Raw genomic sequence first — 15,486 nt, forward strand, 5'->3', positions numbered from 1 at the left:
GAGGACACCTGTAATTCTATTTTTCTTTTTTTGTAGTCACAGGCACTGATATTCCTCATTTATTATATTTATTGATGTCCGTTTTTCTTTATATAATATTGTTGTTGCCTATTTTCGCTTATGCATAACTTATTATACATATTCTCTGATCCTTATTTATAACTCCCTCACATATTTTTCCTTATTAATTTCTTGCGATATTATATTGACTCATTTCCTGCGCTGTAGTATTTGCATTTTTTTGTATTTTTTTGTATTTTTTGTATTTTTTGTGTTTGAATTTTTTCATGTGAATTTTTTCATGTAATTTTATTTGGTGGATCATACATTCATGTAAGTATACTCTCTTATTTTCATATATGTATATTTACTTATTTCTGTTTTTCCATGTATGTATTTCTTGAGCCTCTTAGTTCTGATATGGATAATATCTTTGTCCCATTATGAGGAATTTTGTATGCCCACAAAAAAGGGAAAAAAAAATAAAATTTGGTTTAGTTGGAATTCAGATTTACATTCAGATTTATATTTACATCACTGTTAATCTATGATGATATTTCATATATAGATACATTTTTCCCCACATAGATTTATTTGATGATCTAATATTTTACACACTATAATGCTATTTTCAGGATATTTTTTTTTTCTACCTTATCCCAACTAGCAGAAACAGATGATCAACCCCACCCTGTAACCAATTGTTGCATTCCCGTCCATTTCCTTGTTTGGGTCTAGTTAGCCTATCTATATGAGCAGCTTCCAGTTCAGCATAGGTCACTTATGACTAAGGAAAAAAGATTCAGCTCACCTGCCAGCCAAACTGCTCAAATCCTTAGGCTAAGTTCACACACTGCGTTTTTTTGACGCTGCGTTTTTTGTGTGTTTTTTGTGCGTTTTTGGCCGCTAAAAACGCACAAAAACGCACCCGCGTCAAAAAAATGTGGCAAAAAACGCATGAGTTTTTACCGCGATTTGGTGTGTTTTTGGCTGCGTTTTTGATCTCTGCGTTTTTTTGCGGTTTTTCAATGCATTCCATGGGGGGAAAACGCAGAAAAACGCAGGAAAGAATGGACATGTCCATTTTTTTTTTTTAAGCTCAAAAACGCAGCTTAAGAAAACAGTTGTGTGCGGACAGCAAAAATGAAAACTCATAGACTTTGCTGGGGAAGCAAAGTCATGCAGTTTTGAGGCCAAAAGCGCACCCGAAAAATGCGCAAAAACGCCGCGAAAAACGCACTGTGCGCACATAGCCTTAGGGTGCAAGGGTCCGCTGGTAGGTCCACGCCAGCATGGGATAAGCAACAGCAAAATGGAAGGGAAGGATCCAGCACAAATTCCTTATTGATAAAAAGGTTTTCTTATTCTTTATTGAAGTATTAAAAGCAAAAACAAAAAGGAGACCGAAGATTGGAAATATACATTAAAGCATAGGTGCTCTTAACACGTTTCGGACTTTAAATAAAAACAAACTAAGTATGACTTATGACTAAGGACTTAGTTTGTTTATATTTAAAGTCCAAAACGCGTTAAGAGCACCCATGCTTTAATGTATGTTTCCAATCTTCGGTCTCCTTTTTGTTATTACTTTTAATACTTCAATAAAGAATAAGAAAACCTTTTTATCAATAAGGAATTTGTGCTGGATCCTTCCCTTCCATTTTGCTGTCACTTAAGAATTAAAAATAACAAAGTCCTTAGTCATAAGTCCGAAACGCGTAAAGAGCCGCTATGCGTTGAAATTGTATGTCTTTATCTCCGGTTTCGATATGTTTTTAATTCAACAATAAAGGAAAGAATCATTTTAACCTGAAGGAATTTGTGCTGGATCCTCCTTTCCTTTTTGTTGCCGTTTACCCCAGGCTGGTCTGGACCTAACAGTGGACCCGTGCACCCTGAAGATCCGAGCAGTTCAGTTGGCAGGTGAGCTGAATTTTTCTGTCTATTTCTACATCTGATTTGGATGAAGCACTATCAAAAATCCACAAGCCTTTCGTCTCCCCAGGATGACATAGGGGTAGAAAAGTCCTTGCAGATCCATGATTTGTTCATCTTGGATCATTTAAAAAATAGCAAGGGAACTCCAACCAGAGTCTCCCTTTTTTCCAAAAATTGGGACCCGGACAACACTTAAGTGGCATCAATTGTCCCATAGATGCAAAAAAAAAGTTTATTAAAGCCCTTGTAAGGGCTAATTACAGTTGGCTCAGAGCCATAGGTGACAGTCAGGTCTGTGGAAACGCTGTATATAGCTTCAGATAACAGCATCTGTGTAGCTAAGCTCAGGGAATTCCTTGCTGCATTTCACAATTAGGAGGGATAGAAAGTGAGGCTTCCTTTCCTCTACACTGACACACAACCCGGCCACTGTACCCTCCTGCCCTTTTTTGCAAAGCCATTTTAATTGCAGAGTGCTGCCAGTTAGTGCCATCCAAGGAGTGGATGCTCTACTCCATTATTGTGCCACTTGTGCCAAGCAAGTCCCACCACCTCTGCATTCTCCCCTCCTGCACATTTTTGCAAAGCCATTTTAATTTAAAAGAGTGCTGCCAGTTAGTGGCATCCAAAAAGTGGCTGTTTGACTCCATTAGTGTCCCACTGGTGCCAAGCAATTTCCAGCACCTCTGCATTACACCCTCCTGCTCATTTTTACTAAGCTATTATAATAGCAAACATTGCTGGCAGTTTAAGGGCCATAGTTGAATTGTCAGGGATAGTCAGTGTTGTTTCTTCAGCTGTCAATAAAGCTAGACCACCTCTGCAATCTACACCACCTCTCAATTTTTACTACCACATTTTAAGTGGACAATCTTGTCGCTATCAAAATGAGTGGCAAAATGACAGATGCTGGTGGAAAGGGGAACAGGCGTGTTGGAAAAGAAAAAAAAGTTGTTGTCCATGGGGAAGGTGGCAAAGCTACATTAACATCTGCTGAAGATAAGCCATCTTCCAGGAAAAGTAAGATGTCTACTACTTTCCATGGACAATCCGATGTGCTCCCTTTTTTACGGACCCGAAAAACTGTAAGAAAGGTAGATGATGCACAAAAAAGCACATGCTTGAATGGATCTCAAGTGCTCCAACAAGTGCCCTCTCCTCCACCTCAACTACCAAATCAAAAAAAATCCAGTCCTCTGAGTTGTCATCCCAATCACACTTGCTTTCTCCCAGCTCTCAAGTCTCCATCCGCCCTGCACAGTATGGTGGAACAGAGATGGCTGAGTCTGCAGAGCTGTTTAGTCACACTATAGACTTGGAATCATACGTATGCTACCAAGCTACAGTGAGGACAGACCAGGAAATGGTCTGCAGTGATGCCCAGAACCTTTGTGACTCAGATTCCGGCCGTGATGACCAAGTTTCTGAGCATAATGTTGACCCTTATTCATAAACTGTAACACCTGTTGTTAGAGACAATGAGGAACATACTGATGACGATGAGACCAGAGATACCAGATTGGGATGACAACTTATACATTCGGTCAGGGCAGGAAGAGGCTAGGTCTGAGGGTGAGGGGAGTGCAAACACAACGCTTGATGAGGACGTTCCAGATCCCACCTACTGTCAACCCACAGTCAGGCACTCGGGGATGTCAACAGAGGCGGTGAAGGAGGATGCAACTGACGACGAAGTTACCTTGCGCCTTCCTGGGCAGAGTCGGAGTACTGAATGCACGTTTACAACTGCATCCTCAGCCACCACTCTGCCTCTGAGCACTAGTCAGGGTGGCTCAGCAGGTTGCATGTCCTCTAAGCCTTGCCTAGCCTGGTCCTTTTTTGACCTTGCAAAGGATCGCGCAAATCATGTGATCTGTAAAATTTGTCGGGAATCTGTTAGTAGAGGCAAAAACCTCAGCAGTTTGACAACTTCTTCCATGAATCGTCACATGAATAAATATCATATGTCCCAATGGGAAGCTCACCGTGCTGCAATGTGGCCTAGCGGAGCAGACCATCCACCGCCTGCCCTTTCCAGTGCATCCGCGCGCTCTTCATCTTCTAGGACTGTGGGGACAGCTGTCACACCTGGTTTTCCACGCACAACTTCCACCACTGTAACCGCAACATGGTGGGTCCTCAGTTGGTTTGGAAGGGGAAACAAGTGTGTGTGTACAGCTCTCTCAGACATCCATAGCACCAACGTTGGATGAAGGCAACATCATGTGTACACCTGCACTTTCCTCACAAACCTGCATTTTTCCAGGGACACCCTACTCACCACCGTCTACACACAGCAGCCAGATCTCTGTCCCTCAGATGTGGACAAATTAAAGGCCATTTCCTGCAACCCATGACAAAGCTAAGAGGTTGACTTTATCCCTCTGTAAGCTCTTGGCTACTGAAATGCTGCCTTTCCGCCTGGTGGACACGCAGGATTTTAGAGACCTTATGTCTGTCGCTGTGCCCCAGTACCAGATGCCCAGTCGCCACTACTTCTCTAAGAAAGGTGTGCCTGCGCTACACCAGCATGTCGCTCACAACATCACTGCTTCCTTGAGAAACTCTGTGTGTGAACGGGTGCATTTCACCACCGATACTTGGACCAGTAAGCATGGACAGGGACGTTACATGTCGCTGACTGGGCAATGGGTAACTATGGTGATAGATGGTGAAGGGTCTGCTGCACAAGTCTTGCCATCCCCACGACTTGTGTGTCAATACTCTCTCTGTCCAAGTACCTACACTGCTTTTGCCTCCTCAACCTCGTCTGGGTCCTCCACCTCCGCCCCAAGCCTGCCTGGTCAGGCCACCAGCGTTGTAACTGCGCAGAAGGAATCACGCACCCCTCATTACAATGCTGGCAGCAGAGTGCAATGGCATCAGGCGGTCTTTATCTTGAAATGTCTTGGAAATAAGAATCACACAGCGGCTGAGTTGTGGGCAGCTCTGGAGATTGAGTTTGGTAAATGGTTGTCTCCACTCAACCTGCAGCCTGGTAAGGCTGTGTGGGACAATGCTGCAAACCTGGGTGCGGCCCTTCGCCTGGGCAAGGTGACACACGTGCCTTGTATGTCTCACATGTTGAACCTTGTTGTCCAGGAATTTTTAACACACTATTCCGGCCTAGATGGCCTTCTGAACAGGGCACGAAAACTGTCTGCTCACTTCCGCCGTTCAACCGCCGCAGCTGAGCGACTTGCATCACTCCAGAAGTCTTTCGGCCTGCCGGTTCAAAGCCTAAAATGCGGTGTGCCGGCACACTGGAATTCAACTCTCCACATGTTACAACGACTGTGGCAGCACCGCTGAGCACTGGTGCAATACCTCATGAGGTATAGACTGGGCCAACGCGATGCAGAGGTGGGGCAGATCACCCTGATGGAGTGGTCTCAGATCAAGGACCTATGCACCCTTCTGCACAGTTTCGACATGGTGACGAATATGTTTAGCGCTGACAATGCCATTATCAGCATGACATTTCCAGTCATTTACATGCTGGAGCACACGCTAAACACTATTCGGAGTCAGGGAGTGGGACAACAGGAAGGGGAGAAACCACAGGATTATTCATATGTGCAAGGGACAACAACATCACCAAGGTCCAGACGTTCATCATCACCAAGGTGGCAGGCATGGGACCATGCAGGACAGGGATCAACAAGGGCGCATGGTAGCAGGCAAAATGTTGAGGAAGGTGCAGGAGAACATGAAGAAATGGAGGACAAACTCTCCATGGACATGGAAGGCTCAGCGGATGAGGGAGACCTTGGTCAAATTATTTCAGTTAAAAGAGGTTGGGGGGAGATGTCAGAGGAAGAAAGAATGGTTAGCACCTCTATGCCTCAAGCACAGCGTGGACTTGGTCCGCATGGCTGCGCAAGACACATGAGCGACTTCTTGCTGTACTACCTCCAACATGACCCTCGTATTGTCAAAATTAGAAGTGATGATGACTACTGGCTTGCGACACTATTAGATCCGCGGTACAAGTTCAAATTTTGTGACATAATTCCTGCCATAGAAAGGGACGCAGGAGTATCAGCAGAAGCTGTTACTCGATCTTAGCTCAGCTTTTCCACCAAACAACCGTAGTGCATGGAGTGAATCTCCCAGTTGTAACTTGACAAACATGGGACAGTCTCGTCATCATCAACGGTCTAACCGTACCAGCAACACCGTATCTGGTACTGGTAACAGCAATTTTATTGAATCGTTTCATAATTTTTTTAGACCATCCTTTGCAAGGCCACCAGAGAAAAGAAGTCTGACACATAGTTAACGGCTGGAGAGGATGATACAGGAGTATCTCCAAATGAACATCGATGCCATGACTTTGCAAATGGAGCCTTGCTCATTTTGGGCTTCAAGTCTTGAAAAATGGCCAGAGCTCTCCACTTATGCCTTGGAGATCTTGTCGTGTCCAGCTGCCAGCGTTGTCTCTGAATGTGTCTTCAGTGCTGCTGGGTGTGTGCTGACAGATAAGCGCACGCGTCTGTCCAGTGACAATGTGGACAGACTAACGTTCATCAAAATGAACAAGTCATGGATCCGCAAGGAATTTACTACCCCTGTGTCATCCTGGGGAGAGAAAATGCTTGTGTATTTTGAATGTGCTTGATGCAAATCTACCTGTGAAGTGTACAACTGGGGCACAAGTGCTGCCATTGAAGGGGTGTCTGTGTGTCCCAATTTTTGGAAAAAAGGGAGACTCCGCTTGGAGTAACCCTTGCTTGCAGTGTTTCTAAAAATGATCCAAGATGAACAGATCGGGGATCAGCAAAGACTTTGCTACCTACCCCGGTGTCATCCTGGGGACAGTTAATGATGGCGTATATTTGAATGTGCTTGATGCAAATCTACCTGTGAAGTGTACAACTGGGGCACAAGTGCTGCCACTGAAGGGGTGTCTGTGTGGCCCAATTTTTGGAAAAAAGGGAGACTCCGCTTGGAGTAACCCTTGCTTGCAGTGTTTCTAAAAATGATCCAAGATGAACAGATCGGGGATCAGCAAAGACTTTGCTACCTACCCCGGTGTCATCCTGGGGACGGTTAAGGATGGCGCATTTTTGAATATGCTTGATGCAAATCTACCTGTGAAGTGTACAACTGGGGCACAAGTGCTGCCACTGAAGGGGTGTCTGTGTGGCCCAATTTTTGAAAAAAAAGGGAGACTTCCCTTGGAGTAACCCCTTCTTTCAGTGTTTCTAAAAATGATCCAAGATGAACAGATCGGGGATCAGCAAAGACTTTGCTACCTACCCCGATGTCATCCTGGGGATGGTTAAGGATGGTGTATTTTTGAATATGCTTGATGCAAATCTACCTGTGAAGTGTACAACTGGGGCACAAGTGCTGCCACTGAAGGGGTGTCTGTGTGGCCCAATTTTTGAAAAACAAGGGAGACTTCCCTTGGAGTAACCCCTTCTTTCAGTGTTTCTAAAAATGATCCAAGATGAACAGATCGGGGATCAGCAAAGACTTTGCTACCTACCCCGGTGTCATCATGGGGACGGTTAAGGATGGCGTATTTTTGAATGTGCTTGATGCAAATCTACCTGTGAAGTGTACAACTGGGGCACAAGTGCTGCCACTGAAGGGGTGTCTGTGTGGCCCAATTTTTGGAAAAAAGGGAGACTCCGCTTGGAGTAACCCTTGCTTGCAGTGTTTCTAAAAATGATCCAAGATGAACAGATCGGGGATCAGCAAAGACTTTGCTACCTACCCCGGTGTCATCCTGGGGGTGGTTAAGGATGGCGTATTTTTGAATGTGCTTGATGCAAATCTACCTGTGAAGTGTATAACTGGGGCACAAGTGCTGCCACTGAAGGAGGTGTCTGTGTGGCCCAATTTTTGGAAAAATGAAGACTCCGCTTGGAGTCACCTTGCGGTGTTTTACATGATTTTAGAAGGGCATGCCATGCCTATATCTGTGTCTCGTCCTCTTTTTCCTCGTAACGCTGTTTTGTTTTCTCATGAGCATTTGTTCTTGTCACTTTCCCATGTGTTTGTGTTGTCTTGTGAGTTGTTTGTCACCTTTTGGACACTTTTGAGGGTGTTTTCTAGGTGTTTTTATGTGTTTGTGATTGCCTCCCATTGTTTCCTATGGGGTTCGAGTGGTTCGCCTAACCGGTTGGCCGAACCGAACTTGAACGCGACCTCCGTTCAGCGAACCAAGTTTGAGCTGAACCGCGATCGATTCGCTCATTTCTAGTTAGCACACAACCAGCAGCACTAAAGACACGTTCAGAGAGAACGCTGGCTGCGGGGCATGATAAGATCTCCAAGCGTAGGTGGCGAGCTCAGGTCATGTTTCCAGATTGGAAGCCCAAAATGAGCAAGGCTCCAGTTGCAGAGTCATGGCATTGATGTTCACTTGCAGATACTCCTATATCTGTGTCTCCTCCTCCTTTTACTCATCCAGCTCTTTTGCTTTCGCATGATTATATGTACTTGTCACTTTTCCATGTGTTTGTGTTGTCTTGTGAGTTGTTTGTCACCTTTTGGATACCTTAGAAGGTGTTTTCTATGTGTTTGTATGTGTTTGTGTTTGCTTCCCATAGTTTTCAATGGGGTTCGAAGGTGTTCGTCGAACGTTCACCGAACTGAGCCGCCGTTCGACGAACCAAACCGAACTCGAACTCTAGGGGGGTGGCTCAACACTACACAAGATGTGGCCTGGCATTTTCATTTTAAAATGTGAGCACAATGCAACTATGCCTTCTGTAGCAGCTCATATAGGCTGGAATAGTAATCTAGAAATTTCTGTACAACCAGGTTGAGCATGTGAGCCATGAAATGCACATGTTATGTCGCCCAGGCGTAGTGCTGCCACCATGTTTGCACCATTATCACACACTGTCTTCACTGGCTCCAGGTTTAGTGGAGACAGCCATTGATCAAACTCAGCCTGGATAGTGGTCCATAACTCTGCAGCTCTGTAACTGCGTTCTTCCATGCATATTAATTAATTACTGCCTGATTGTGTTGACTATACACACAAGATGTGGGCAGGCATTTTCATTTTAAAAATCAAGAGATGCAGGAGTGACAGGCATAGGCCTCTTGCTCCCAAAACCTTGGCACTAAAGACAAAAGACAATACAGAAATTCTACTTGGAGTCTCCACATTTCCAAAAATGAAGGTCAGGTAACAGGAAGTGGCAACAATTGGCTCAGACTACAAAGATACAGCAAGTTTAAAGACAGGTGTAGGCCTCTTGCTTCCAGAACCCTAGCACTACACCATCGCCTAGTCTGCTTGGTCGGAGACTGGGGTGGCAAAGTCATTGGATATCAATGACTTATTAATCTTTATGAAAGTTAGATGATCTACCCTTTAAGGTGAAATCTGGATGCATTTATTCGTCAATACACCACCATTAGCACTGAAGAGACCTTCTGAGAGAATGCCCACTGCCAGGAAGGCCAAAACGTCCAAGGTTTGCCTAGCAAGTTCAGGCCACTCCTTCCATTTTTTAAGACCAAAATATAAAAGGATCGAATCCTCCTCTTATTGCATCCATATTGAGCTCTAAATACACCTGCACCATGGTCTACAGTCCTTCATTATGAGTCAGACTTGTACTCTGTTCTTGTAATGCATGCGATGGTCTAAAAAATGTGTGCCACACCTCACAGAAATTGCTTCTGCCACTTGAACTGCTGTTGCTAATGTTTCTATGTTGACGACGCAAAGTTCCCATGGTGGGAATTCTAGAAAGCATACTGTGTGCCTCACTGCTGTCTTGTGGAAAACTGTTAAGATGGTCTACAAGCTTGTTTTGATACTCCAGCATCTGCGCATCCCTTTCCAGTGGTGGAAGCATTTTGCTAAATTTACTCTTGTAGCATGGATTAAAGAGAGTGGCAACCCAGTAGTCAGCACAATTTCTAATACTAACAATATGGACCTTGCCACTACAGATAAGACACAACTTGGAGACCCATCTTGGAGTCTTGACATTTAAAAACATTGCAGGGAGACAGCAGGACATTGGCATCAATCCACTCCATTTCCCCATAATGTGTTTCATAGTATCATAGTATCATAGTTTTTAAGGTTGAAGGGAGACTCTAAGTCCATCTAGTTCAACCCGTAGCCTACCATGTTGATCCAGAGGAAGGCAAAAAAAAACCCAATGTGGCAAACAAGTTCCAATGGGGAAAAAATTTCCTTCCTGACTCCACATCCGGCAATCAGACTAGTTCCCTGGATCAATACCCTGTCATAAAATCTAATATACATAACTGGTAATATTAAATTTTTCAAGAAAGGCATCCAGGCTCTGCTTAAATGTTAGTAGTGAATCACTCATTACAACATCATGCGGCAGAGAGTTCCATAGTCTCACTGCTCGTACAGTAAAGAATCCTCGTCTGTGATTATGATTAAACCTTCTTTCCTCAAGACGTAGCGGATGCCCCCGTGTTCCAGTCGCAGGCCTAGGTGAAAAAAGATCTTTGGAAAGGTCTCTGTACTGTCCCCTCATATATTTATACATTGTGATTAGATCCCCCCTAAGCCTTCGTTTTTCCAAACTAAATAACTCTAAGTTTAATAACCTGTCTTGGTATTGCAGCCCACCCATTCCTCTAATAATCTTGGTCGCTCTTCTCTGCACCCTCTCCAGTTCAGCTATGTCCTTCTTATATATCGGTGACCAGAATTGTACACAGTATTCTAAGTGCGGTCGCACTAGTGACTTGTACAGAGGTAGAACTATATTTTTTTCATGAACACTTATACCTCTTTTAATACATCCCATTATTTTATTAGCCCTGGCAGCAGTTGCCTGACACTGTCCACTAAAGTGAAGTTTACCATCCACCCATACACCCAAGTCTTTTTCTGTCTCTGTTTTACCCAGTGTTCTACAATTAAGTACATAATCATAAATGTTATTTCCTCTACCCAAGTGCATGACCTTACATTTATCTACATTAAACTTCAATTGCCACTTCTCAGCCCAATCCTCCAATTTACATAAATCTCCCTGTAATATAAAATTATCCTCCTCTGTATTGATTACCCTGCAGAGTTTAGTATCATCTGCAAATATTGAAATTCTACTCCGCATGCCCCCAACAAGGTCATTTATAAATATGTTGAAAAGAAGCGGGCCCAATACTGACCCCTGTGGTACCCCACTATGAACTGAGACCCAGTCCGAGTATGTACCATTAATAACCACCCTTTGTTTCCTATCACTGAGCCAGTTTTGAACCCAGTTACACATATTTTCCCCTATCCCCATTATTCTCATTTTATGTACCAACCTTTTGTGTGGCACCGTATCAAAAGCTTTTGAAAAGTCCATATACACAACATCCACTGCATTTCCCTGGTCCAGGCTTGAACTTACCTCTTCATAGAAGCTGATCAAATTAGTTTGACAGGATCGATCCCTCATAAACCCATGTTGATACTCTGTCCTTTAGGTTATTTTTCTTGAGATACTCCAGTATAGCATCTCTCAAGAAACCCTCAAGGATTTTACCAACCGTAGAGGTTAAACTTACCGGCCTATAATTTCCCGGCTCAGTTTTTGTCCCCTTTTTGAATATTGGCACCACATTTGCTATGCGCCAGTCCTGCGGTACCGACGCTGTTATTAAGGAATCTGAGAAGATTAAAAATAATGGTCTATCTATCACAGAACTCAATTCCTGTAGTACTCTGGGGTGTATGCCATCCGGGCCCGGAGATTTGTCAACCTTAGTGATTTCGAGGCGGTGGCGTACTTCCTGCTGGGTTAAGCAGGTAATATTCAAGGGTGAATTTATGGTATCACTGGTCATGTCATCTGCCATGGCATTTTCTTGTATAAAAACCGTAGAAAAAAAGTCATTCAGCAGGTTGGCTTTACCCTCATCCCCTTCCACCATTTCACCAAGAGTATTTTTAAGGGGGCCAACACTATCTCTTTTCAGTTTTTTACTGTTTATGTAGTTAAAGAATATTTTAGGATTCTTTTTACTTTCTCTAGCAATGAGTCTCTCTGTCTCAAACTTAGCTAACTTAATTTGCTTTTTACATATTTTATTTAATTTTCTATAATTATATAATGCCTCATCACTATCTACCCTCTTTAATTCTTTTAAGGCTTTCTGTTTTTCTTTTATTGCTTCCCTTACAGCTCTATTTAGCCATAGGGGTTTCCTCCTATTTCTAGCATGTTTGTTCCCATAGGGTATATTTTCTGCACAGGCCCTATTCAGGATGCTCATAAAAGTCTCCCATTTTCTTTGTGTACTTTTATTACTTAGTACATCATCCCAGTTTATTGCACTAAGATCATCTCTCAACCGTTTAAAATTTGCTTTCCTGAAGTTTAGTGTCCTTGTAGCCCCTCTACTAGACATCTAACTAAAGAATACATGAAAACTTATTATTTTGTGATCACTATTCCCCAAGTAACCCCCAACTTGTATATTTGATATGCCGTCTGGCCTATTGGTTAGTACAAGGTCTAATAGTGCTCCCCCTCTTGTGGGGTCCTGTACCATTTGTGAAAGGTAATTATCTTTCATTGTTATCAAAAATCTATTTCCTTTGCTGGAACTGCAAGTTTCTGTTCCCCAATTTATATCAGGATAGTTAAAGTCCCCCATAATAATTACCTCTCCGAGACTCGCTGCTTTATCAATTTGCTTTATGAGGAGATTCTCTACCTCTTCCATAATATTCGGCGTCTTATAACACACCCCTATCAGTATTTTATTATTCATTCTCCCCCCCTTATCTCCACCCATAGGGACTCTACATTCTCAGTACCCTCACATATGTTGTCACGCAGGATGGGTTTTAAGGATGATTTTACATATAGACACACACCTCCCCCTCGCTTATTTGTACGGTCATTCCTGAATAGGCTATAACCCTGTAAATTAACAGCCCAGTCATAGCTCTCATCCAGCCATGTCTCTGATATCCCCACTATATCATAATTTTCTTCCAACAATATTAATTCTAATTCCTCCACCTTATTTGTGAGGCTTCGGGCATTAGTGTACATGCACGTTACGTATGACTCTGTACCTGTATTCCTGCTTACTGTATTAACTGTCCTAACCCTTCCCCCCGTACCACCCCCAATTTCATTACTTGTGCCCTGGTCACTATCTGCACTACATTCCCCTTCTATAAAGTGAATACCCTCTCCCCATATTCCTAGTTTAAACACTCCTCCAACCTTCTAGCCATTTTCTGCCCCAGCAGAGCTGCACCTTCCCCATTAAGATGCAGCCCATCCCTAGCATAGAATCTGTAGCCAACTGAAAAGTCGGCCCAATTCTCCAGGAACCCAAAACCCTCTTTCCTACACCAATTCCTGAGCCACCTGTTAACCTCCCTGATCTCTCTTTGCCTCTCTGGTGTGGCTCGTGGCACAGGTAGTATTTCCGAAAATACCACCTTTGAGGTCCATGCTTTAAGCTTACAACCTAATTCCCTGAAATCATCTTTAAGGACCTTCCACCTACCTCTAACTTTGTCATTTGTGCCAATGTGTACAATGACCGCTGGGTCCTCCCCAGCCCCTCCCAGTAATCTGTCAACCCGATCAGCGATGTGCCGAACTCGAGCGCCAGGAAGACAACACACTGTTCGGCAATCCCTGTCTTTGTGACAGATTGCCCTATCTGTCCCCCTAATAATTGAGTCCCCCACTACCAGTACCTGGTACTGGTAACCAGTACCTGGTTTGCACACTAGGGAAGTATGGTTCATGTAACACACAGGATGTTGTCTCAGTGTGACTTCCCATGGGTCAAAAACACCAGGCATGGTCACTTCCATAACAGATGACAGCCTTTCACTCACCCTGACTGTAGTGGCTAAACAAGTAGAGGTTCTGCAGTCAGAGACCTGTGTGAGAATAGTTTTGACAGTGATGCAGGTGGAGGAAGAAGTAGCAGACGTGGTTGATTTGGAGGCCGGTGATTGGGTAGGCCCGGTAGGCTGCATTTTAGCGCAGTAAAACTCTCACAGTAATGAGATAAACTCCTTCCTCAGAAACAATCTCCAACACACATAGAATAAAATCAATATCCAGGATCCAATCTGATTTTTTCTTCCTTCTTTCTCCACTGAAGTAGGGTAAGGGGAAAGTGATACCAACTGCCTGTCATGCTGGTGGGAAAGTGGTACCCATTGCTTATCAGGGTAATGGAAATGTGTTTCCCACAGTATGTTAGGCTGGTGGGAAAGTTCTACTCACTGCCTGTTAGGGTGATGGTAAAGTATTACCCCTAACCTGTCGCAGTGGTGCTAAACTATCTGAAGCATTTCAGGATGGTGGGAAAGCATTTCCCACAGCCTTCCAGGATGACGGGAAAGTATTTCTATAGCCTGTCAGGATGAGGTAAAGGTGTTAGTGACAGCTTGTCAGGGTGATGGGAAAGCAGTGTTCCAGCCTGTTAGGATAATGTGAAAGGGTTGTTATTCTTCAAAAGCCTACATAGCCGCTGTCACCCGCACTCAGTGTGCTCGTAAAACAAGCAATGCGCTGCCTTCTTGACCGTCAATATCCATTGGAATAACAGAACTAGCTCCTGACCCAGAGTAGGTCCCAAAGGTTTGCTGTTAGGTTGGAGCCTTAACACTGCTTCTGGCTACCTCTAGCCAGTAGATTTTTACTGCACTGTATGCAGATGCTATTTCTTGAGGTGCTGAGTGACCTCATAAAAAAGCCAGTTTTAAAGTTCAGAAAAGTAGAGGGTATTGGGGATCAAGGGAGGTTGTGCCATGCAATGGGCGTGAGAGATGATCTGTAAATGAGTCTCCCATGCCACCTCCAAAAGAGAGGTGTCAGAGAGAAATGAAAATCCGTAAGGCATCTCTGGATAGGGTACAGATCCACCCCCACAATTGAACATATTGGATTAATAACAGAGGAAGACAGAATAAGAGCTGAGAGCTCAGGCTCCATTGGTGATGCTTCTGTTGTTAGAAGACGAAAAGCCTGGTTTTTGTATACCCAGAGGCGGAAAAGTACCCTTCCATAGGAACCAGTTTCTTTGGGTCAAAGGATAGGCCACGGCACTGGTGGTTAGTGATGAATATTGGGATTTGTATTGATTTAATATTTATGAGAGATATATTTTCAGCGTTGTGACAGAATAACAAACATAACACAGATTTCTTCATAACTGCGAGTCCTCAGCATAAGCCCCTAATTAATATAGGGCCGATACATAACCATGCACATACCATATTTCCTGCCTATAGGAAGGTAAAATAATGCTAAAAAACAAATACAATATAGTTTGCCTGGGTCCTCCAGGGGCAAAGATAATATGACATTTTGGAATCTCATAATTTTCTGGAGATGGAAGCTACATCCCATGACCATCCCTGTTATGAGTCACCAGAGAGGGTTATGTAGATGTAAGTTGAGTTTAATAAAAGCAAATGCCAAATTATGATCCTTCTTCAATGCCAGGAAGGTACATTGCCACATAGTATTGTTCCATTGGAGCCTTTCCCTCACATAAATCTGAAGCCATTTCTATGACTGAGGTTTAGTAATTTTCTTTTGTAATTCT

The 15,486-nt window shown here is 43.6% G+C and overlaps 1 protein-coding gene across 2 annotated transcripts in view; it reads right to left on the reverse strand.

The window, feature by feature from the left end:
- The window catches only part of SPON1 (spondin 1), a 2,596,838-nt gene that overhangs the window by 1,097,604 nt on the left and 1,483,748 nt on the right, over window positions 1–15,486 (reverse strand). The gene's annotated exons all lie outside the window — the stretch shown is intronic.

The sequence above is a fragment of the Anomaloglossus baeobatrachus genome, chromosome 10, assembly GCF_048569485.1.
Source record: "Anomaloglossus baeobatrachus isolate aAnoBae1 chromosome 10, aAnoBae1.hap1, whole genome shotgun sequence".
Classification (NCBI taxonomy): domain Eukaryota; kingdom Metazoa; phylum Chordata; class Amphibia; order Anura; family Aromobatidae; genus Anomaloglossus; species Anomaloglossus baeobatrachus.